General features: G+C 43.6%; 1 protein-coding gene across 4 annotated transcripts in view; it reads left to right on the plus strand.

Annotated features, from left to right (window-relative positions):
• Nucleotides 1-25,406, plus strand: part of PPP6R2 (protein phosphatase 6 regulatory subunit 2) — a 137,305-nt gene that overhangs the window by 30,010 nt on the left and 81,889 nt on the right. Inside the window, exon 3 of one of the 4 annotated variants that reach the window (XM_027854384.1) lies at nucleotides 25,172-25,326. The exons of the other annotated variants lie outside the window; for them this stretch is intronic. The gene's annotated coding sequence lies outside the window, so the exon portion shown is untranslated. The remainder of the gene's footprint in view (nucleotides 1-25,171; nucleotides 25,327-25,406) is intronic. 4 annotated transcript variants of the gene reach the window in all.

The raw sequence follows: 25,406 nt of genomic DNA on the forward strand, positions 1-25,406 counted from the left end.
TTGGTGGCTGGTATTCTGAGCTCTCTGCTCTTTTATATTGGTGGCTGCTAGATAATTTGTGGCTCCATGGTACTTGAATTCTTTCTTTCTGGCTGCTGGCAATATATTTTTTTTTTTTGACCTGGAAGCTCTGGATTTTGATTACGATGTTTCTGGTAGTTTTCATTTTGGGGATTCTTTCTATTTTTATGTTGCCCTCTGGTTCCAAGAGATCTGGGCAGTTTTCTTTTATGATTTCTTAAAATATAAATGTTTACAATATGACGTTCTCTGTCCTCCCCCTGCTTCGATCCAGTCATGGTGCTCCAGTATACATCTGGGACCTCCATTCTGCCCTAGTGCACAGCCTCTCCCTGAACCCTAGAATGTTCCTGGCCAGACGTGTTCCTAGTTCTGCAGACCTCTCTCTCTGTCTCCTTATGCTCATCTGGGCTGAAAAAGCGACTCACTGTGAGTCACTTTTTCTTGAGTTTTCCCATCAGAATTTGTTCCGGTGAATTTTTTAGATCTGTTTTTGGAGGAATATTAGGGGTGGTGGAGTGGCGGAGGGAGGCTTTCTGTACTGCTTTCTGCTACTCTGCCATCTTGGCTTCTGGACAAGTCTTTTGTAGTTTGGTTAACATGGCATTGAATTTGTCATTTTTATTATATTATCATAGGTCAATCATAAGCAATTAATCTCTCCAATTATTTGTCTGTCTTTTCTTCTGTAAAGAGTACTTTGTAGTTGTATTCATAAAATTCTTGCATGTGTCTTGGCAGATAAATCCCAGCAATTTTATATATTCTGTAGGGTGTTTTTTTGCACTTAATATTTTTTAACATTCATTTTAGAAGTATTGAGTTCCAAATTCTCTCCCTCCCTCACTTCTTCCCCTCCCCCACCCATTGAGAAGGCAAGCAGTATGATATAGGTTATACATGTGAAGTTGTGCAAAACATATTTCTGCATGAGTCATGTTGCAAAAATAAAACAATTAATAAAAATCAAAAAACATAAAAGAAGTGAAAAAGTATGCTTCAGTTTGCAGCTAGAGTTCAACTGCTCTCTGGAGGTGGAGAACATTTTTCATCATGGGTCCTTTAGAATTGTCTTGAATCAGAATTGTCTTGATTAGGGCAGCTATCTTTCACATTTTGAGCATCGTTACAATATTGCTGTTACTGTGTACAATGTTCTCTTGGTTCTGCTCACTTAACTTTGCATCAGTTCATATGAGTCTTCTCAGGTTTTTCTGAAACCATCCTCCTTGTCATTTCTTATAGCACAGTATTATTCCATCACAGTCATATATCACAACTTCAGCCATTCCCCAGTTGATGGACATCCCCATAATTTCCAATTCTTTGCCCCCACAAAAAGAACTGCTATAAATATTTTTGTAACATATAGGTCCTTTTTCCTTTTCTTTGATCTCTTTGGGGCACAGACTTAGTATTAATGGTATTGCTGGGTCAAAGGGTATGTATGCACAGTTTTATAGCCCTTTGGGCATAGTTCCTAATTGTTTTCCAGAGTGGTTGGACCAGTTCACGTCTGGAACAATGCATTAGCGTACCTATTTTTCCATATTTCCTCCAGCATTTGTCCTTTTCCTTTTCTGTCATATTTAGCCAATCTGATGGGTGTGAGATGGTGCCTTAGAGTTGTTTTAATGTTTATTTCTCTAATCAATAACAATTTAGAGCATTTTTAATAGAGCATTTTTTCACGTGACCATTGATAGCTTTGGTTTCTTCTTCTGAAAACTACTTGTTCATCTCCTTTGACCATTTACCAATGGAGGAATGGGCCCCCCTTTTTTTAAAAATAAATTTGGCTCCATTCTCTCAAGATGTTTGAGAAATAAAGCCTTTGTCAGAGAAACTTGACGTTAATTCCACCCCCCACCCCCAGTTTCATGCTTTCCATCTAATTTTGGCTGCGTTGATTTTGTTTGTGCAAGACTTTTTTCATTTCATGTAATTAAAATTATGGCAGCTGGGTGGTGTAGTGGATAGCGCACAGTTCTTGTTTGTCTCTATACTTAAGAGAGAAAGTAAGGTCCTTGAGGTTCGGTGCTGCTTCACGTTTGTCTTTGTATCCATGTGTCTGCTGTCATAGTTTATGATAGAGAAGACATCGTAATAAAGGCTTTTGTTGAGGGATTGGGAAGTGGTGTCCAGGCAAAGGGGCTTTGGTCCAGGCAGTCCTGTGAGTCAGAATCACAGCGATTCAAAATTCCAAAGATTCTGAGTGGAGCAGTCAGTAGTGATCGTCATCTGACCACCTGGGTCTTCTGACTCCAAATCTTGCCAAATCCAAATCCACTTCCTGGGCAGTGATGTATAACAAGACGTCTGGAAGGTCAGTTGGGGCCAGGCTGGGAGGGGCTTTCCGTGCCAAACAGGAGTTAGTATTTGCAGTTTGCATTAGTGGCATTTAGGGAGCCACTGTGGTTTATTGAGCGGGGAGGGAGGTGACATGGTATGCCCTGCTCTGTAGGGAATCTGTGTCAGCTGGGTAAAGGGTGAGTGGGGTGACCTGACAGAGAGCGGCAGCTTTAGGGGTGGAAAGAAGGGCACCAGTGGGACAGATGTTCTTGAGGTTGTGAGCCTGGGGGGTGGAGCCCTTGTAGAAAGAAGAAAATTATGAAGAAGAATAGGTGTGGGGGCAAAAAGTAGCAAATTCTCTTTTGGACATCTATGTCAGCCCTCTGCCTTCTAGCTCCCTAATCAACTTTTCAAACCACCTCTGTTGTGTCTTGTGGAATTTTGATTTTGTTTGCACTATCTTCATTCTTTCATTTTCTTGCAGTCACGGAAACCTGGTTCTCCTGGGAAGATCCTTTCTAGTATTCGATGAACTTGCATATCCCTGGACACACTGGGCCAGGCGGACTGCCACTTGTAGGCTGTTGGGGATGGGTGGGATACTAGGACCCTGCTCATCCAAGTTTGATGTTGGTATAAAATGAGACACTTGTAAGTCATCGAAGAGTTAACAAAACCAGCAAGGGTCTGAAAGAAGGGTACAGTGACATTTAGGTTCTGGAGGCTCCGTCCCCGCTTTTCCATTTGGAAGCGTGTCTTCTCAGTGGGGCAGAGTGTGGTGACTCCTCTGGTCTTCAGATGTACACTCAGTGAGAGGATTCCTGACCCCACTTGGGGTCTATACCTCTAGGAGACCAGGAAGGCACTTAACATAGCCAGAGGTCTCCTGGAAGCTGCTTTAAGGAAGGCTCAGCCTAAACCTTGCCCCACCACTGGGCCAGTGACGTCCTGGCTTTGTCAACTTTTCCTACTATCTGTCTGTCCGTCTATCTCTCTGTTTATCTAATCTATCTCTATCCTACTACCCAGGCCTTCCCCTTGTCTGTCACCTCCACTCAGCAGCCTCTTTTCATTTGAATTTCACTTTGGCCAGATATATTCACCTCTCCAGATTCTGGTGGCTGTTCTAGACTGGCCCCCAGGTCAGGCATCCACCCTTCTCAAGGAATCTGAGACCTGGCTCATCATCTCTTTCTCTACCCCAAACCCTGCCATGTTTTCTTAAGGCCTTTGGCTCACATGATGATGTATTCCTTCACATGCCCTTGTTGACCAGTTTGTAAATCTCCTTGGCTCCTAAAATTTAAACCTTCACCACACCTTAGCTACATACAGCCACAGTCATTCACTTGATCCTGTCAGCTCCACGTGTTCCACCTTCACAGTCCAGAGCTTTAAAATTCCTCTTTGATCACAATCTCCTTCCCTTCCAGTTCTCCTTGTACCTCACCTTTCCTAGGATTCCTTATTCTCTGTCCTTCCCACAACCTCCAATCACTGCTGTACCTCAGACAGTTCAGATATTGTCTTTGACCCTTGAATCTCTTGCTACATTTTTTTATCCCTACTCATCCCTTTCCAAACCAAAGCCCTGTATCCTTGCCACCATCCTCTTCCTTTGTTCTTGCGCATGTGCTGCTGAATACTAATGGAGGAGGTCACCTAACTGTGCTTACTGGGTCCGTTTAAGTTATGTTATATCTGACATATACAGAAAAGCATAGAAAGACTTACATGAGCTGATGCAAAATGAAGTCAGCAGACCCAAGAAAACAATATACACAATGACTACAACAATGGAAATGGAAAGAAAAATCCTCACAAAACAATCTAAAGTGAATTTTCTAAAATTACGAAAAAACAAGCATGACTCAAAGAAGATGTGAGATAGGAGAAGATGCCTCTTCTCTCTTTTTTTTTTGCAGAGGTGGGGCAAGGAAGTGCATGGGTGTGGAACCTTGCATATATTGTCAGATTTTTCCCTATGTTTTAATAGGTATTGTTGGTTTTTTTCCTCTTCCTCTTTTATTTTAAAAAGTTATTTATTATAATGGATGGCTCAAAGTGGAGGAAGAGAGTAAGTTGTAAAAACAACAGATCAATAAAAACTTAAAACGGTTTTTTAAAAAACTTTCTTTCATGAAATATTTCTCAATTACATGTAAACATTTTAAAAATAATCACTTAAAAATTTTAAGTTACAAATTTCTTTACCCTCCTTGAGAAGGCAAGCAATTTGACATCAGTTATCCATGAAATATGCTATATCAGGTAGCTAAGCAGCCAGTGAATAGACCGCCAGGCCTGGACTCATCTTCCTGAGTTCAAATCTGGACTCAGACACTTACTAGCTGTGTCACCCTGGGTGAGTCACTTCATCCCGTTTGCCTCAGTTTCCTCATCTGTAAAATGAGCTGGAGAAGGAAATGGTAAAGTACTCCATTATCTTTGCCAGGAAAACCCCAAATGGGGTCACAAAGAGCTAGACGTGGCTGAACAACGACAACAACATATATGTGAAATCGAGCAAAACATTTCCACATAAGCTGTGTTGCAAAAGAAAGCACAAACAAACTAAAACGACAAAAATGAAGTTTGGAAAAAATCTACTTCAGTGTGCATTCAGAATTCATCAGTTCTCTCTCTGGAGGCAGGTAGCATTTTTCATCATGAGTCCTTTGGAATTGTATTGGGTCATTGTCTGGATCAGACACAGTTGATCGTCGTACAATATTACTGTTACTGTGTACAGTTTTCTCCTGGTTCTGCTCACTTCACTTTGTATCAGTTCATGTAAGTCTCCCCAGGTTTTTCTGAAATCATCCTACTCATTTCTTACAGCACAATAATATTCTGTCACAATCATATGCCATAACTTGTTCAGCCATTCCCCAGTTGATGGGCATCCCCTCTATTTCTAATTCTTCACCACCATAAAAAGAGCTGCTATAAATATTTTTGTATTAAAAGTTTTTAAAAATTACGTTATCTAATCTTAGTTGGGTCTTCACTGCATGCACATCAGTCCCTTTACTCTTTGCTAGTAATTCTCTGTTGAGATCCCCACAGTGGCTATTCCAAACCTTTCTTTATTTTTTAAGTTACCCAGACTACCATTTTCTCTTTTTTGGGGGGGGGGCGGTTAGGCAATGGGGTTAAGTGACTTGCCCAGGGTCACACATCTAGTAAGTGTTATGTGTCTGAGGCCAGATTTGAACTCAGGTCCTCCTGAATCCAGGGCCGGTGCTCTATCTACTGTGCCATCTAGCTGCCCCACTACCATTTTCTCTTTCTATCTCAGCAGAGGACCTTGCTTTATACTTCCCTGACAATTGCATTCCTCTGTTGTGAGTTAAGTTAAAAAACCCAGTTCTTCTTGCCTCAAGGAATTTAACCAACCTTGGAAAATGGGTGTGAACACATGAGGGTATCTTTATTCCACCAAGCTGTCCTTTGAGGATGTCTGGTTCGCCCAAAAGTCTGAGATGCTGCGTCACGCCTGCACCCAGACATGAGAGAGGAGGAGGGGTTGTTGCTAGCTCCTGTTACCAAATTTCAGATTTCCATTGTCGTTCCCTGTGCCTCAGCTCTGTAACCAGTCCTCTTGCCCCTAATCCCATGATGCCATCTAGCCTATTCTGTTTTTTGTTCCATACTCCCCAAAACCTGTAAAAGGAGAGATGTCCTTTTGCTCGGGTCTTTGGCATTAATGGAGGCAATCCATTGACCCATTTATTGACAGGCAGCGTGCCCCTGCTAATAAATATTATTTTGCTTGATTTGCCTCAGTTTGCTCTTTTGTTAAATTCCAATTGTAACACCTTTATCCCCAAACCCGTTATCTAGTCGATTGCTAAATCTTGTCAATTCCATCTCCTCAGTCTCTCTCCCATCTGTTCACTTCCTTGTTCACACTGCAGCCACCCTAGTCCAAGGCCTGATTCCTTCTCGCTCGGACTAATGACATAGCCTCTTAACTGGTCTCCCTGCCTCAAGTCTCTCTGTTTCCAGTCCATCCTCCACATAGCTGCTAAATATATATACACATATGTGTATATATGTATATCTCTGTTTGCATGTGTGTGTGTGTGTGTGTATTGCAGATCTGACTATATCCTTCCTCTGCTCAGGAATCTTCAGTTGCCTCCCCGCCTTTTCCCATTACCTTTAGGATCAAACACAAATTCTTCTGTTTGGTATTTTCCCAGTGTGGCTCTATTCTGTCCTTCTGGGCTGATCATATTTTTTTTTAATTTTATTTTACTTTTTTGTTGTTGTTATTGTTGTTTTTTGGTGAGGCAATTGGGGTTAAGTGACTTGCCCAGGGTCACACAGAGAGTAAGTATCAAGTGTCTGAGGTCGGATTTGAACTCAGGTCCTCCTGACTCCGAGGCCGGAGCTCTATCCGCTGCTAGCTACCCCTGATCACATTTTTAACCTCGCACTTTCCCTGGATGGGAGTTGCTTGGTGTGCTGGCCTATGAGAGTGGAGACTGTAGAGAAAACAGACAGATGGAGGGCCCTAAGATGATGACTCTGGCTGGGAAGGCTTTTCCCACGGACTGTAGGATGAGCATCTCATTCTCTCTAGGTGCTGTTTCTGTTGCATAATAATTAAGGGTATGTGGTCATGATTTTTTTACAGTCTTTTCTCGACTTGCCCGTTTTTCTCATTTGGAGCAATTCCAGACCAAGCCGTCTTATTATCAAGAAGAAGGGACTGCTTCTCCTCAGAGAGAAGAAGCGAGGCCTGACCACCCAGAGGGAGCCAGAGCTCCAGATTCTGTGTGGCCTAGGGTTTATAAGGCCGTGCCGTAGCTGTACTTCCTTTATTCTGCCCAGGCTTCTCCAGCTTGAGGAGTTGCCTCAGGCTGCAACAGTTTTCTCCATCCCAGTGGTCTTTGGGGACCAGACTTTTGTAAGGAGCTCTTAGCTCCTTGGCCAATGTAAAACAGAACTATTCAAGTTGACATTCTGATGGTTGGCCTTCTGGTTAGAGTGATCACCTTCCTTACTTTTTGCCTTCTTTAGTGGGCATCAAGAATCCTTGATCATTACTCTGAAAAGTAAATAGAATTGAACAGTAACCAGTCAATTTCTAGGCTTCATTTAGAATTCTGATTCTCTCTTAGCAACAGTCTCCACCACCAGAATGTTCTTTTTGAAAAGACTCTTGCCTGGAACTACATGGCTCCAGTGCCAGCATTTCTCCTTGAAAAATCCTTTCTGGGCGATGTTTAACATAGCCTTAAAAAACAAGTAATCAAAGCAGGACTTGGAGGCCTCTCCATCTGTCTGCTTGATGGAGGGCTAGAAGATGTTGGTGACCCCTTGAATCTCCAGATAGGTGTCCAGAGAATGTGAGGAGACACCATGGAGGTGTCGGTATCATTTCAGGTACATGGAGACATCTCCCCGGTCACCAGGCACAGGTGACCCAAAGCCCGTTCATCTTACTCAGAAACAGTTGCTTGACAGTGCTTCCTTTTGTAGGTCCTTAGGAGATATTTCCTCTTCCTGGTACAAGTTTAGAGAGTAGCTTTAGCACCAGGCTGCCGGAATCTGTGGGTGGGGCGGAATGAAGTAGCGACCAGAATGAGCAGGACTGCACTAGGGCGGTAGTGAGAGGTGGACACAAGCTTTGATTGGATGAACTGAGTTCTCTCACCAGTTATTCTCAGATCTGTCTCCTAGGTAACTAATTAATGTGGGCACAAATACGGTTGGCAGACTTAGCCTGATACAAGTATTTGACAGAAAGGGTCATCAGCCTCTGTCCTCCAGAGTATCAGGATCTAGCCAGATCTGTAGGCAGTGAAATAGGTCTTTGGCTGGACGCGGAACAATGACCTCCAAAGAGCTGACTAGATTCTCTGCATTGTTTAAAATAGGCAGACTGTTGGTGTCTGGGACTTGGAAATCTTTGTATTACAAAGATTATAGTACAACAAAACTCACCAATTTGTACTAATTGGGATAAAGGCGAATACAAATTAGTGACAAGTTTGAATCACAGGATATTTCAAAGGTTTATTTTTAGTAGCTGTAGTAGCTGGGAGTACAGTAGTGAAGGTTTACACATGGAGAAGCCATTCTGATGAATAGATACTAATTTAAAACTAATATGTTAATTCTCAGTCAGGGATATAAGTGAGGTCTTCAAAAGTACTTGGAAACAGCTTGTTACTTAAGTAGTTAAAACATTTCCTTTGCAATCTTGCTTATACTCGGAATTTTCATAGCACATTTTTTATTTCTAAAGCTATTGCAAAAGTCAACATTAGACTAGCTCTTGTCCTAAATAGAATTGTACCTCAAAGGATCTGAGTTTGTGTGTGTGTGTGTGTGTGTGTGTGTGTGTGTGTGTGTGTGTTTTAGCAAGTTTGGAAAAAGATTTGAACTGCATTTTAAACTCTTAGGAACAGTAATGTGGAGTAGAAGCATAGCTGTGCTATGATCATGCACTATCTTTGTGAGAAACTTGTGCTCCCTAGAATAGCTTTGTCAAAATAGGCCATCCCACGTAGAAAACTTAGAAATAGTACTCTGCTGTGTTTCTAGTAGGCTGAGCAAAGAGATGGATCATTTGGTTCAGTGGGGTCAGCTCAAATGGGGGGGCCCTCTAAGCCATCCTTCAGGATCCCTGTGGACTACGTATTGATTTAGTTTTAAAATGTTATATTATCTATGCTCCATCTCTTTATTCATTCATTCATCTATTTCTGTATGCATGTTTGTTTATTTTCTTAACTGTTTTCCAGTTACATTTTAATCTGGTTCAGGCCAAACTTGCTGTTACGACTTTGTCACCTCTGATATAGTTAATGACAAGATGTAGCCAGCACTCACTCTTCCAAAGTCCTCTTGAGTCTGGGTGATGGCATCTGTACAGCCAGCCTTGCTGCAGCAGTAATGACACCTGGTCAGACCTTTCAAAACATCTGGGCAGCAGTGCTGATGAATGAAAATGGGAGGTTTGATTTCAAGGGATCTTGTAGAAAAAGCAGTGAACTTGGAGTTAGCAAACCTGGGCTTAGGTCAGCCTCCCGGGCTTCCTGGCTGGGATCCCCTGGGCATGTCATGGCATCTGAAAATGGCTATGGCAGTATTTGACCTGTTGGCCGCCATGTTGTCGTGGGGAAGGTAGAGAAATGACCCGTGTTTTCCTCCAGCCTTGAGCAGTGATGCTTGTCATAGGTCACAGTTCAGGAAGCTTTGTTGTTTTCATTGTGCTTCCTTTCCAGCAACCCCATAGGCTTGGATTTAGAACTGGAAGTAGGTAGTGCAAGTATTGTTAATCCCATTTTACAGCTGAGAAACACAGGCCTCATGAGTTTGACATGTTGCCTGCTTCCCAAGCCAGTGTCAGAGACAGTCCATGGTGTCACGATAAGAAACGTCCCAATACACCTTCAATGCAAATGGTGCATTTCAGTCATTGTCATTGTTTCCATTCAACAACTATTTATTTTTAAAATAAGTTTGATAGCCATCTTTTTTTTTATACAAGCCTGTGTTTTCCAATGTGTCACTGCCCTTCCTCTCCCAGAAAGTCATCCCTTTTATTTTATCTTATTTATTAATTTAATTTTTGGGGGGGGGGCAGGCAATAGGGTTAAGTGACTTGCCCAAGGTCACACAGCTAGTAAGTGTTAAGTGTCTGGTGTTGGATTTGAACTCAGGTCCTCCTGACTCCAGGGCCGGTGCTCCATCCACTGTGCCAACTAGCTGCCCCCAAGCCATCCCTTTTAAAAAAAGAATTTTTTTAAGAAAGAAAAAAATCAACACATCAAAATCTAACACATTTAAAAACCTAACATATGCCGTGTTCTAAGCCCATAATCCCTTGCTTCTGCAAGAAGATGGCTAAGCTTAGTCATTATAATTGAGTTGTACTTGGCTTTTTGTTCTTATTGTTGTAGGCGTTGTGTGGTCAGCTTTCCTTGTTCTGTTTACTTCATTTTGCATTAGTTCACATCCGTTTTCCAGTGCTTCTCTGAATCCATACAGTCATTGTTTCTTGTGCCCTTCTTACCCTTTAATCCCCTCTGTTTACTCTATCACTTAGTGTCATTGGCTTTCCATCTTCCAACTCCACCCATTTTCACTGGCTGTTTCCCAAACCTGGAATTCTCTCCTTCCTCATTTCTGCTCAGATTTCAGCTCAAATGCCACCTTCTGCAAGATGCCTTCCTTCTGAGGTTATTTTCCAATTTACCCATAATATGTCTTGAATGTAAATGTATGTTGAGACATGTTGACTTGACTTTTTCTTACATCAAGGTATTGTAACATTCCTTTTCAGTTTAGCCATTTCCCAGGTGAGATAATATTTGTAAAACACTTAGCCAGATACATTGTAGGTAAGTATTATAGAAATGTCTATTGCCTTTTCTTTCTCAGTCTATGGGCATCAACTTTGTTTCCCGTTCTTTGCTACTACAAAAAAAATTTGCTGCTGTAAATATTTTGGGACATTTCTTTTTATTATCGATCTCTTGTAGTGATATACTTAGCAGTGGAGTCTCAGGGACAAAGGATATAGACATTTTTGTCACTTTCTTAGCATGATTTCAAATTGATTCCCATAATGCTTGTACTGTTCATAGTTCTGCCAACTTTAGCATGTCTGTGTTTTGACTGTTCCTTCAACATTGATTATTCAGATCTTTTGTCATCTTTGCCAATTTTGACAAATATTTTTAAGTACCTGCTCTATATGGAACACAACTTATTACCCAGTAGGATCTGAAAAACGCTCAAATAATTGCAAATATTTTCCTGTCTTATTAGCACCCTGCTTCTAATCTCTTAATTATTTTTGTTGTATTGAAAGTGGGCAGAATTATTGTTGCGAAAGATTCCCAAACAATTTAAGATGTTTTGGTTTGAGAGTAATGATAAACTCCTTGCTTGCCCTATTTAAGCATGAATTTCAAGCCCTTGAAACAAAGTGTCATATTACGTGTTGCTAATGTTGTCTTGGTACTGATTTAAGCTTGGAAATGAGAGACCACAAGAAGTGTGGAAATCTTAAGTTGTTTATTTCAGACCTCAGCCACAGGATAAGTGTGTGTATTCTTTTAGCGGACCAAACTTTTTTGCTAAGTAAAATGTATCTTACATATTCATTTGTATTTAAATAGGTAGTTTGTTTTAACATGAAGAAGTTATTTTGTTTCATTTTTGTTTGGGAATGATGGGGAAGGTAATGATTTTCCTATAAATTTTGACTAGAAAATTATCAAATGGTCAGGGTTATAATAGGACTTGGAGATGTATTTGAAATTTTCTATCCCTGACACTTTGGTTGGGTTAAAACAAAGTCTGTTCATTAAATTTTGTCAATGAGAGCCATCCCAAAAGTGGAATGGGCAGCCTGGTGGTTCACTGACTGTGTTCTAGATTGTTCTAGGCTTGGAGTGGCAGTTATTATGGGATTAAGATTGTGCTCTGTTTACCTGGATGAGAATGTGGAATAATGTCGAAAAGTTGAGAAGCAATCCGGAATGCCTTTATGTAATCTTTGGAAAGCTCTGTGATTTCTGCATGGGCACAGGTTGAAAATCTTCTCCACCTTCCCATTCTGGTGGAAATGCTCCCTTAGAGAAGCTACTCACTGTGGTGGAGGCCTCCCTCCTGTCCTTTTCTCTTTTGAGTCTTGGGAATTTCATCAGGGTTATCCGTCTGCTGTCTGTCCTTTGTGTTGAGGGTCAGGATAGCATTTACTGCACTCTCACAGACAGTGCATAACTACTCAAGACTCACAGGAGCCTCTGAGCAAACACAGAAACATCCTGAAAGAAATTCAATAGTCCATTACCGTCCGCTGCAAGGTGAAAACATTGGAAACGTCTGAACTATAATCTCATCTCCATTCACCTCAGCCCTGCGCCCTCTAAACAACTCACGACAGTTGCAGAAATGCTAGGTTCCATATCTCAGGGAAATCTTGGCCTGAGGCCTGCCTCTGACTTACGCTAGCTGGATGACCGTGGCACCACTTCACTTCTCACTTCATTCCTCACTGTCCCTAGGGAACTAAGACTCTAGGTTACAGATGAGCTGCTTCTCTCTCTCAATGGGCAGATCTCACAGGTCTGGCCCAGAAAACATACCTTCAGTAAGGTCTTATATGTCTCTTCTTTCACACAAGTTGCCATCTTTAAAAGGTGGCCACTTAACACCCATCATGCATCTTTCCTTTGCCTTTTGGATTCTTTGTAATTTTTTATTTATTTGGTTTTTTATTTTGCTTTTTTGGTGGGGCAGTCAAGGTTAAGTCACTTGCCCAGGGTCACACAGCTAGTAAGTGTCAAGTGTTTGTCAAGAGGCCAGATTTGAACTCAGGTCCTCGTGACTCTAAGGCCGGAGCTCTATTCACTGCGCCACCTAGTTGCCCCTAATTTTTGACGTTTTGAGATTGTAGTATTCCTTTAGTACCAACCATAAAACATGACCTAGCAAATAATAGTTTGGGGTCATTCAGAAAATTACTCAAATTCAGGACAGGCTGATAACATTTTCCTTCTCAATTCTCGGCTCACTCTTTATCCATCTTCAGCATTTTTTAAAGATACACATATTAATGGACTAATTCACCAGGATCCTATCCACTTCTAACGTGGGCAGATTTGCTTTTTTCCACTTTGTTTTTCTGATGTAGATGATTAAACCATTCTCTTTTAACATTACTGTGGATTTCTCTGAGGAGACTGGAAAGTTCTGGGACTCAATGACATTGCCACTGCACAGAATGCTTTCACAGAATGACTTTAAGTAGGGACCCACTGTGTAAAAAAATGCCTTCGAGAGCGGATAAACTGTAAAAACAACTGTAAATACGAGTGCCCTATGATAAATATAGTAGGAAAAAAGACATGGAAGTGAAATTGAAACCACTGAAGAGGAGTCATTGATGGGATATTTTCAGGCCTCCAATAGGAAGAATACATTTGGAGTCAGACTCTTCCCCCCCCCCCCCCCCCCGAATCTTCATCTCTGTTCAGCTTCTTTCCTTATGATTAGCCTCTTGGCTCTTGGAGCGCTTCCTTATTCCAGAGCAAGCCTTAGAGGATCTTGACTCTCCTTGTTGACTCAGCTAGCTCTGCATCCACTCTAATTCCTTTACTCCAATTAGGTAGGCTAAAATTAGTTCAGGTAGCTGCTGCTTCCCGGTTGGAAAAGAGCTGCTGCTGTTTTGGCACCAGGAGCTTAGAAACAGGTTTGGGCATGAGCCTGGAGGTGATAGAGTGAGCCAGATTGCTAGAGATCACCTCGAGCTTTGGAGTTTTGGTATTAGGTGCTGAACATTACATGAGGAAGGCAATTCCAAGGGTGTGAGAGTCAAAGACTAAATTAACCAGGGGAATTAGTCATAGGTTCAAAAATAGTCTTTGGTTTCATATTTGAATTGAACTTGAAAAGCCCCAGCCCCAGCATTTGGGGAGAATACCTACTAACTTCTGATTGAGTGCCAAGTGTGGTGATCAAATCTGTGGTCATTCCTAAGCTTGATAACATGAATAAAGGTCAGGATAGGGAAGGGCAATGGTACAAAATAACTGCAAGCAGTTGGCAAGTAGTCAAGCCACCAAGCATTTATTAAGTGCCGGCTGTGTGCCAGGCACGGTGCTAAGGATAGCAAGAAAAGCAAAACCACAGTCCCTCCCTTTGAGGACTTCATTGTCTCATGGAGATAATACACAAACAACTATGTACAGACACATTACACAAAGGATAAATTGACGGGAATGTCAGAGGGAAGGCACTAGCATCAATGGGGAAAAGGCCAGGGGAGCCAGGAGGTAGAGGTGAGAAGGGAGAAAATTCTGGGCATGGGGAATAACCTTTGAAAATACTTGGAGTGTGAGAGGAATGCCAAAAAGGCCAGTGTCATTGGATTGATAGACAGTGTGGAGGCAGGTAAGGTCTGAGAAGACTGGAAAGGGAGAAGGGCTTTAAAAATCGAAGAGAGGATTTTATATTTGATACTGGATATAATAAGGAGTCACCGGAGTTTACTGAGTATACGCCTATGTGTGTATATGTGTGTGGGGGGAGTGGTGTGGTCAGACCTACCCATCGTAGGAAGATCACTTTGATAGTTGAGTGGAAGATGGTTTAGCGTGGGAGAGGCGCTTTCTCTAGCCTCGCTGTGAGGTGATGAAGGTCACCAGGGTGGGTATTGTGTCAGAGGAGAGAAGGGGGCACGTGGGAGGGATATTGTCAAGAATCAATAGGACTCGACCGTTGATTCAGCGTGAGGGGTGTGCAGAGTGAGGAGTTGAGGGTCACCCTGTGGTGTGAACCTGGGGGACTGGCAGGATGTTGGCACACTCAGCAGAAGGAAGAAGAAAGGGTTTGGAGGAAAAAGAATAAATTCCATTTTGGAAATGTTCAATTGAAGGTATCTACGAAACATCCAGTGGGCAGGTGGCTGTGTGAAACTTGGAGGTTAGGAGAGAAGCTTGGGCTGGATATAGAGATGTGAGAAGCATCTGCATAGGGCTGGTAGTGAGACCACCCGGGGAAATAGAATACAGGGAGATGAGGAGAGAATCCTGGGGGCTAGCTATGATTGGAAGGCAAGATCTAGACAAAGACTAGCAGAGGAGACAGAATCAGATGGAACAGGAGAACCAAGAGTGAGTGGTGTCCTAAAATCGAGAGTGTGATCTTCCCAGAGGTCACGGCAAAGGAGGACTGAGAACGAGTCATTAGATTTACTGAGTAAGATCTATTGGTGACATTGGAGAGGGCAGTTGGGGTTGAATGCTGAGGCTGGAAGCCAGACTACAGAAAGTTCAGCAGAAAGGGAAAGGAAAGGAAGCAGGGGCACCAATTACAGACTTCCTCAAGGCATGTAGTCATAAGAGGAAGGAAAGATGGCACAGTGGTTAGTGGGGATGGAGGGATCCAGGGATGGGACTTTGAGGATGGGGGAGACATGGGTACATTTGTAGGTGGTAGGGAAGCCACCAGTAGACCAGGAGATAAGTGAGAGAGGGGGGATTGCTCGTGCATGGAGAGGGGTTGCCTTGGCAAAGAGAAAGGCTACCTCTTCACATGAGATGGGGGAAGGAGGAGAGAGTAGGGAAATCTCCCACTGGGTGGTGTGAGATGAGGAGCTCTTGGTGAATGGCCTCAACTTTTTCAGTCAGATATGAGGCGGGCAGGGAGGGGAACCCTTCGAGGTTTGGGGAGGGATAAAAGCCTTTGGTGGTAGCACTGGGGGTGAGTAGGTTGGCAGAGTGAATTGATCAGCAAGGTGTCAAAAGATTGCTTTGGCACAGTGAGGAGGACCCCATTGAGATTATGTAGCGTAGTGGACCCAGTTGGGCACAGTTTTGTGATTTTCTTCAACTTGGTTCAACTATATGTTGAGAATAGGTGGAAAATCACGGTGGGGGTGGTAATCCAAGGCTGGGGCTTGGTGGGATGGGGTCAGTATGAAGGGTGAAGAGACGAGTCGAATGAAGGAAGGTGGCGTGCAGTTGAATTGGTTCACTATAGGACTGGGATGGGGAAGGGAAGAGAATAGAGCCAGCGCAAGGCTGTTGGCTTGGGAAAGAACTGAGGGAAGAAGGTTTGGAGGTGCCAGTGAGGAAGGACAGTGGGGTTCGGGATTGTAAGGGAAAAGTGGAATGACAACTGAGTGTGATCCATCGATCAGATAAAGGGATTGCAGAGGTCCTGAAGATGGAAGGAGAGGCCTTGTGGATGAGGGCCAGAGGGAGGGTGTGACCATCACAGTGTAGCTAGGGGTGGGGGACGAGGTGGTGGGAAGGGAGGCTGCTCCAGAGGGTGTCATCCCGACTGGTGAAGTCCCCTCAGAGGAGGGCAGGAGTTGGGGTGGAGAGCAAGACAGTGAGCAGGAGGGCGCTGGAGGTCAGCCACTGAATAGAGCACTGGCTCTATTCTCTTCCCTTCCCCATAGAGTGAGGTGGTCTAGGGAGAGTCTGGACATGGCCATGGGGAGAAAGCGAGGAGGCTTCTGACTCTAGGGGATGCCTGGAAACCTAGTGTCTCTTGTCTGTGTCTCCCTCACCCCCACTCGCAGAGACAACTGTCACCTCCTGCCTGGACTGGTGGGTCGGCCTGCTCCAGTCTGTCTTCCCTTCAGCTGCCAAGGCAATCTTCCTAAAATGCTGTTCTGACTTTCTAGGCTTCTGTGGCTCCCTATGGCCTCCAGGATCAAATAGGAAACCCTTCACAGCCTAACCTCCTCCTACACTTTGAGGCCACTGGGTGGCGATGTGCTAAGCCAGGTACTACTGTTATCCCTATTTTACAGTTGAGGAAACTGAGGCAAACGGAGGTTAAGTGACTAGCCCCAGATCACGAAGCTAGGCAGTGTCTGAGGCCCAGAACTGTACCCACTGTACCACCTAGCTGCCTCAAAGTATAGGAGGGCGTACACAAAAGAGTAGGTGGCCTAGATTTGGTAATGGTATACAGTGGCATACAAATTTTGGTATATAAATATAATGGAATATTATCGTGCTCTGTATTGTTGTGACTGCTCAGTCGTTTCAGTCGTGTCGCCTGTCCGTGACCCCATTTGGGGTTTTCTTGGCAGAGATACCAGAGTGATTTGTCATTTCCTTCTCCAGATCATTTTACAGATGAGGAAACTGAGGCAAACAGGATGGAGTGACTAGGCTAGAGTCACACAGCTCGGAAGTGTCTGAGGCCAGATTTGTGCTCAGGTCGTCCTTCCTCCAGGCCCACTGCTCCATCCACAGCACCACCTAGCTGCCTCAATTATCATGCTATAAAAATGGTCAGTTTACCCAGCAGCACAGCCCCAGATAGGACCATCACTAAGGCATTGCAAGGTTTAACCACTTTAGCTGAGGAGTTGGCAGAGAACTCTGGGATAGATAACTAATTAAAGGGATGGTTAGAATCCTGGTTTGGCAGATGGAAAGGAATGGCTGTATCCATTCAGGAGTATTAACTGCTGTCGGATGTTGTATAGTTCCATGTACTAGGGGACTGATCCAGCAATTGATGGAGACATCCCTCACTCAGGATTATCCCAGTAGGACCCACGGTGGGAGTTTAGAGAGCGGGCTCTGGCAATATAAGGGTGATGATTGAAAGTACCAATGAGACTTCCCCCAGTGATGGAGAATGCGAAGTCATGTTAAAGAGATTAGAGGATAAGGAAGTTGGGAAAGTATGGAAGCCAAATCTTTACTAGAAAAGAAGAGGGGGGAATTGTGAGAAAGGATTAGGAGTTAGGCTTCCACAACAGAACAAGGGGATTCTGAGAAGGACTTCCAAGATTTTGTGCATCGTCCCTCAACCAATCAGAAAACGTCCCAAACATTCCACAAACAACTAGTTCCTTAAGAAAGAGCCCTGGAGGCTAAACCAGTTGCAACCCGGCCTCGACAGGGCAAAGGCTTTTCTCCACTGTGCTTGCTTAATAAGCTTATTAAATATCGACTGACACACCCCGAGGGTGGAGATAGCCGCCATTTTTAAACATAGGACACATGATCCGGGTGGAGTTAATAAGACAAGGAGGACCGTGGAGGACCATGGGATGGGCTGTTCAGGAAGAGTGTAACTCAGATGAACCAGACCAATCCTAGCCCTGGTGAATGGGGTATGGATCTCACTAACTATTTGAAAGTTGAACCAGCGCCCATGTGCTACTAGAGTGTGGTGTGCCCGCATCTCTCACGGGAAGCATAATAAAGGCTTTCCTTCACTTAAAAAAAAAAAGGTCAATTTTAAGAGTTTAGAAAACCACAAGAAAACTTAGGAAAGAATGTATAACAAACAAAAGCTGAGCCACAGGAATGCTGTTGCCATTGACCACAGTAGTGAAAGCAGCTGCCCTCTGATTGTGGCGACCAATCTTAGGCCATTGGACAGAGGATGAAACTCTTTCTTCTTCTTTTGGCCGGAAAGTTGGGGACTATGGGTGCAGAATATTGCACAGCTTTTTTGGGTCTCCTCATGTCACTGAGGCTGGAGTTGAAGAGTCACTTATGGGCCAGTCCCGCCACTGGTCAGTAAACCAACTCTGACCTCCCCCATTGCCACCTAGGCTGGTTCTCCTCTCCTTAGATAACCTGGCTCCCCCCGCCCTGCTCCTGGAGGCCGACCGTCATGATGCCAAAAGAGTCTGGGTTCCCCTTCCACATAGCCCGCTGCAGGATCTGCCAGCCTTCATTCACCCCAGAGCTGGGGTCAGAGGTGTAGGGCGCCATGCCCAGCTGGACCTGTGAAGACCCATCTGAACTAGCAGTTGTTTTGTTTAACTGCTTTTCTTTATTACAAGGGAGGATTCAGAGTGTGTGTGTGTATAAGAGGAGTACTATTGGGAAATGATGGTTGGGTCTAAAAAAAGGCACTGAGAAAACTCATTTAAAAAGATGTTCACTTTGGAAGCTTGGTATCCCTAAACACTGCCATGCACTTTCCAACATCACTTTGGCCCAGTGTCTTACTTCTGTTCCATGTTAGGGGACCCGATGTATGAGTTATCCTTTCATGTTGGGCCACTAGGTGGCGCCACAGTGCATAGAGTCCTGGGGTTGGAGTCAAAAATAATCTGCATTCAAATTTGGCCTCAGCTACTCACTAGCAGTGTCACCCTGGATAAGTCCCTTAACCTCTTTCAGCTTCAGTTACCTCATCTGTAAAATGGGGATAATCATAGCCCCTACCTGATAGACTTGTTTTGCAGATCAGATGATATAGGTATAAATAGATAGTCATAGATATAATGTTATATAAAATATAATATAATGTTTTTGCAAATTGTAAACCATTTTTATAATGGTTTTATATTATTATTTGGCATTATTTAGATCCCACCATCTGGACTGGAGAAGTCATTCTTCATCCTCTTGGTTTTTTCTCGATAGATAGAGCGTGTGTGCTTTTTGAAGAGTTCTCTGGTCCAGGAGGCGTTGTACCCTTTCAGAGTTTGATGCGATCAACATCATGTCAAACATGGATGGCTGAGCCTGGGGACTCAGTATTCTGTTTGAGCTCTGTGTTGGATATCACCCATGAAGTGGCAAATATCTTGGGCCAAATATCCTCCTCTTTTTTTTTATATGTTGCTTGATAGTAACATGGGGTCGTTGAGCAAAGTGATCTCCAGTAAATCTGTCTGCTGGCTTCTAGGTTCTTTTGGTCTCCTTCTTAGGATGATTCATTTTCATTGGTTAAAGCTCTTTAGGAAATGATGGTAGTCTGTGAAGGTGTTTGTTCTTTACTGAATGAATGGAAGGGAGAGATGGGGTGTCCAGTTCTCAGAACAGCTGGTAATCCAGTATGACCGGAACAGTGTTTACGAAGAGTTGTAGGAAGGGTGTAAAGGTGGGTGGAAGTCAGATTGTGGAGGGCCTGGAGTGCTGGAATGAGGAATTTCTATTTTATCTTAGGGGCAGCACGGAGGTACTACAGGTGACAATAGAGACCTTCTCGCTCAGTGAACATGACGAAGTAAATCCTAGCCTTTTGCTTCCCAAAGTCTGGGATTTCATTAACTTCCATACTTGGTGTGAAGGAGTGAGACACCCAGAGATTTGAGCTTTGAAGTTGGTTGAGAACAGTAGGGAAGGACAACAGTTAGCTGGAAAGGAGTCCCTGCAAGTGGCTGAAAATTTCTTCAAGGGAAAAAGACTTGGCAGGAAAGGGCTTTGGAAATCTAGAGCCAGCTCTAGTTAGGTACATATACGCTATGTATTACATTTTATATAAATATATAAATGATCACGTATACACTTTATGTGATAGAATAACATATATTGTTTTATGTATAGTAGAAATAACAGATATTTATATAAAGTATAAACATATAAGATATTCATGTTATAATTTAAAATATATAACCTATTGTATATATAATAAAATTATATACTATATAATATATAAATTTGCATATACTCATTTATACTTATATAAGGGATATAAATGTATTGTAAGCCTATTATAATATATAAAATATATATATGAATATATTGTATAGATATATACACATGCACATATATGTGTATATCCTTTCGTCATAGAAAAGAATACCCCAAATGGAATGGCCACCCTACTTCTCTTCATTCTCTCTTTGTCTGTTCCTCTTACAAGTACTGTTTCTAGCTTTTGAGTCATGAGACTCTAGGATAATGCAGATGCTTTCTACAAAGAGAGTTTTGTCATCAGTAATAATGATGGTGAAAACAGCAGTGCCACCTTCCATTTCAGTTTCAGTTTTTCAAATCTATTATTCGCTATTATTTTATCCTCCCCACACGACAGTCTAGTGGATCCTTTGGGAGCTAGGTGAAACTGGCCAGTTGACTCCGTTTTCTTGGGGTTTGTCACGATATTGGACAGGCCACAATATCTCACCCTGTTTTTGATCAAGATAGGACTAGGAATAAAGCTATTTCTCGAGCACCTGAAATGGCAGGATTTTGGTGATTCTGGAAATCCCCTTGGTAAAAGTCTTTTCCTTATGCGGTCCATGGAAAGAAAGCCCAGTTCGGTAGACTAGAAGCTCCTGGAGCACAGAAATGGCTTCATTTTTGTCTCAGAATTACTTTCTAGGGCCTAGGACACCACCTTGCACACCATAGATACTTCATATGTTAGTCTAGTTTAGGTTCCAACCAACTCTTACCATAGTTCCTTGTCCAACCCAAGTCTTAACTTTATAGCAAAATCACCATGATGGGGATTTCCAGTTAGAGAAGCACTGAGAATCCCCAGGAAATTGTACATTATGCGTATAATTCGTTGTACTGTTGGACACTGCCACTCTGAAATCCTAGGCCTGGGTGCCCCTGTGCTTTTTTTTTTTTTTAAACTAGCTGCTTCTAGCTTCCTTTCCGTTTCCTTTTCCCTTTCCCTTTCCCTTTCTGTTCCTTTACCCCTTCTTTCTGCCGTGCTCCAAGACTAGCAGTAGCCTCCCCTAATTTGTTCCCTCAGAGTTTCCATTCTGAGAGGTCTCCCATGTGCTGAACAAGAAATTCTCAGATCATGTGTGTCAAGATCTTTAGCATTTAAACCAGGGTCATCCCAGCAAATGATCATCTACCTTCTGAGGACTATCCATGCTACTTTTTAAATGTGCATTTCTGTAGGTCATGCTATGACCTAGGCAATAGCCATGAAAGACTTCTGATGTTCAGGGTTCCTCGAGTTTTTACTTCTAAGTTTAGAGAGCTCACCTGTGTAAATGAGTGGGCTGAGAAATGTACAGAGATCGTCTATACATAGGAAGCAAGGTCATTGTTTCTGCTTACTGCTAAGCAAATTCCTGGCGTTTTCATATCAAAATGCAGCCCCTGAAAGCCCATGAAAACAGTGAAGTCTGAAAGGGCCTTTTTCTCACCCTTCACATTCTTCTCTGAGTGAAAAATTAAGTCCCTCCAAATCACTTGACGTATACCAAGAAATCTGTGGACATTGGACACAACCTACGGAAATTCTCATTTCCCACAGTTCACACAGTTAACACATTTAGGTTTAGCATAGGGAACATAAAGATACCCATCAAATGAAACTCATGTTAGAAATGCATGTTGATAGCCATAACTCATGCAACACATACAGTGCAGTCAGACATGTGTTAATCACAGTATAAGACAGGTGGTGTAGGCAGGGCCTGATCCAGGCCGGTCTGATTCATTGGGTCCAGAATTGGAGTGAAGTGAGACACTCCTGCTTAGGAGATGAGAGATGAGAGACTTCTGCATGGAGATTCTAGGGGAGCTGGTCCCAGGGTAACGGCTTCTGCTTCATGAATGAATGAATGAATGAATGAATGAATGAGTGAACAAACAAACAAATGAGTAAATGAATAAGAGTGGGCTAGCAGAGCAGAACTGCAGCCTGGCCTAGGGTTTCAGAAAAGCAATGTCCAGCAGAGTCCAGCAGATTGGAGGGTCATCATCACCTCTGTTACCTGTGCATTGGGTGTTTTCCACTTGTAGTGAGGTGTCTGTTTCATAAGGCGAATGCCAGTGCAATACGATGTATGCTAAGTGCCCAAAGGAATACCACAGCTAATAAATGGTATGTCAGGTTTCCCATCATGAAATATTCTGTACTCAGGGAGGCAGGACAGTCAAGCTGTGAGAGTAGGAAGGCTGCCGACAAGAGCCCTAAATAGGGCGTTGCCTTATCTCAGTGCTGCCTGTAGCCAGCTGAGAAAGCGGAGGAGGCCCAGGCCCCTGGGCTTGTGGTTCCTGCACTGGCTCTGGAGCTCAGTATGCTCACAGGAGGTGGAGCCAGAGAGCCAGGGGAGGCCTTGGGGCGACTCGCAGAAGTCTGGTTTCATTCCTAGGGACTCTCTCCTGTCTGGGTTTTCGTGACATTGGACCCTCTTTGTTCACCTCCTCCCAGCTGGACCAGTACTTCTCAGTCTCCTTTGCTGGACCTTCATCCCAAGCACTCCCACTACCTAGGAGGCTCTGTCCTCTTCTCTTTTCCCCCTCTGCTCTCCTGCAGGTTGATCTCATCAGTTCCCACAAGTTCATCATTTGTGTGCAAACGACTCCTGAATCACTCTATCTGAGCTTGGTTTGGCCTTTCTCCATAGCTCCCGGTGGTGCCCCCGGTTATTATGCCTGTAAGTCATCTACAACTGTATGTCTTGTAGGCATTTCCCACTCAGAATGCTCCAAACAGAACTCGTTACCTTTTTTTTCTCCAGACCTACCCACTTTCCCCGGTACTGTCAAGGGTACCACCATCTTACCATTCCCCACATTTGAAACCTTGGCATCATTGTTGATGCCTCCCTCTCACTCCCGCATATCCAATCAATCGCCAAATCTCAAACTTTCTTCCTCTGTAGCAGCTTTCATCTTTGTTCCCTTTTTTCTCCTCCTTCAGGCCCTCACCGGCCTTGCCTGAGTTATTGAAATAGCCTTTTATGGACCTTTCTGTCTCAAGTGTCTCCTTACTCCAACCCAGCCTTTGCATAGCTGCCAAAGGAATTTTCTTGGTCATGTCAACCTGTGCTCAGCAAATTCCAATGGCACTCCAGTATCCCTAGGCCCAAGTATAAACTCTTGTGGCATGTAAGGCTCTTCACCACCTGGCCCCATCCTGGGTTCTTTTCACCTATTAATCCCCTCCATGCACTCTTGTCCAGCTCACTGGCCTGCTTGCTCTTCCTTCCATGTGGCATTCCATCTCCTTTCTTTTCCTTTCCTTTGCACTCGCTGGCCCCCTTACCTGGAATGTCCTCCTTGCCCTCTCACCTCCACCACTTACTTTTCCCTGGCTTCTTTCAGGACTCAGCTTATATCTCACTTCCTACCCAAGGCCTTTCCTGATCCCATCCCCCCACCCCCAGCTGCCAGGGCTTTTCCATCTATTGTGTATATGTCGTCTATGGACCTATATTTGTACATGTTCTCTCCTTCCTTAGAATGTAAGCTCCTTGAGGGCAGGGTTGGTTTTTTTTGTTTGTTTTTTGGTTTTTCTTTGTATTCCCAGTGCTTCACATAGTGTCTGGTCATTTATAAATGCTCTTTAGTTGAAAACTGACCATCTCACTATTGCCCATACGTGCCATTCCATCAACAGAAGTGGTCCCCTATGTCTGGAATGCTTTCCCTTCTGACCTCCACCTTGTAGGATTGCTCACTTCAAAGCACAGCTCAGGGGCTGGCCAAGTTGATTTCCTGATTCTCCTAGTTATTGGCACTCTCTCCTTCTTGGAATGACTTTGTATATGTGCTTTATTTGGCCTCTCAAGGCTTGGGTTAAAGCAAGTACCCGGCTTCAGGATTTTCAAAAAATTGGTGCTTGGGGTAATGATACAGTCACAAGCTTAATTTTTAGGTGGCACAGCAGGCAGGTGAATAAAGCATGCACGCATGCACAAACACACACACACACACACACACACACACACACACTATGTGGCCACATAAGCAGGCAGAGATTTGTCCACACATGCAAGAAGAGTCACCCTGGCAGGATAGAGGGAGGGAGGGAACACATCGTTCAGATGGCAAGATCATACACCCCAAGAACGAGCTTGGTTGAAAACAGGTAATTGGTGCCAGATGTAGGGGGGCATTCCTAATGAGATCCAGATGTGGTAGAAGCATTTGGGGTCCTTTATTGATAGCAGACATGGGTAAAGCTCAGGTGGGGAGTTTCCTAATCAGGCCCACAGACTGGTGGGAGGATCCAACAGTAACTAAGGCAGCAGCAGGGGGTGGGGTGACTCAAGGGCCCTGCAGCAGAGGACAAGCTCAGCCAGGCAGAAAGCCGGGAGCCTTCTCCCCTTGATGTCGAGAGAGTGGAAAAGTGTAACCGGCCGCTTGGCCTCTGTTTCTGTGGGCATTAGGACCACTTGGCCTAAGTGACTCCGTGTTGGAGCCCTATCATACCGGATGACATCAAGCTATGATCAGACCCTGGTTACATCAAACAGTATGTAAAGTACATGATTTGTATTTTTTCTTGCATGCATGTTGTGCTCCCAAGTAGAAGGAAATGTCCTTGAGGTAGGGACAGTTTTGTTTTTGTCTTTGTATGCCTAACACCTGGAAAATCCCTTGAACTAAATAAATGTTGGTTGAATTACATTGAATTGATGTGTCCGGTTTGTTGTCAGTGTTCCTTTGTGTCGGGTGTCTTCGGAGACGATCTGCAGTATCGGTCTGGCCAGTTGGCTGCACAAGGTCTTAGGCACAGAATACACCAAGGGTCCAGGCAGCAATAGTTCTCACCTTGACAATGGGCTTTCCCTCCCAGGGTTCTTGCGAGGCTCAAATGAAAAAATGAAGATACAGCAGTTTGCAAACTTAAAGAGATATATAAATATCCTTGTTGTTGTTATTACATGCTTTCCTTAATCTTTCAGGCATGCCTATGTTCGAAGGTCATGACACTGTGATGAAGAATTTGGAGGAATGGATGACCTCTTAGAGCTGTACCCGAGCTGTGATTCATGATGATTCAGATAGACTTGGCCTAGAGGCTGTCTTCTACCTTTCACATTCTGGGATTCTGTGAAAGGTCAGAGAAGGGGATGAATGAATGAAGGAATAACATTTGTTAAGCTCTTACTGTTTGTCAAGTACTGTGTTAAATTTTGA

This window comes from Vombatus ursinus, unplaced genomic scaffold (assembly GCF_900497805.2).
Source record: "Vombatus ursinus unplaced genomic scaffold, bare-nosed wombat genome assembly UNPS02010394.1, whole genome shotgun sequence".
In the NCBI taxonomy this organism is placed as follows: domain Eukaryota; kingdom Metazoa; phylum Chordata; class Mammalia; order Diprotodontia; family Vombatidae; genus Vombatus; species Vombatus ursinus.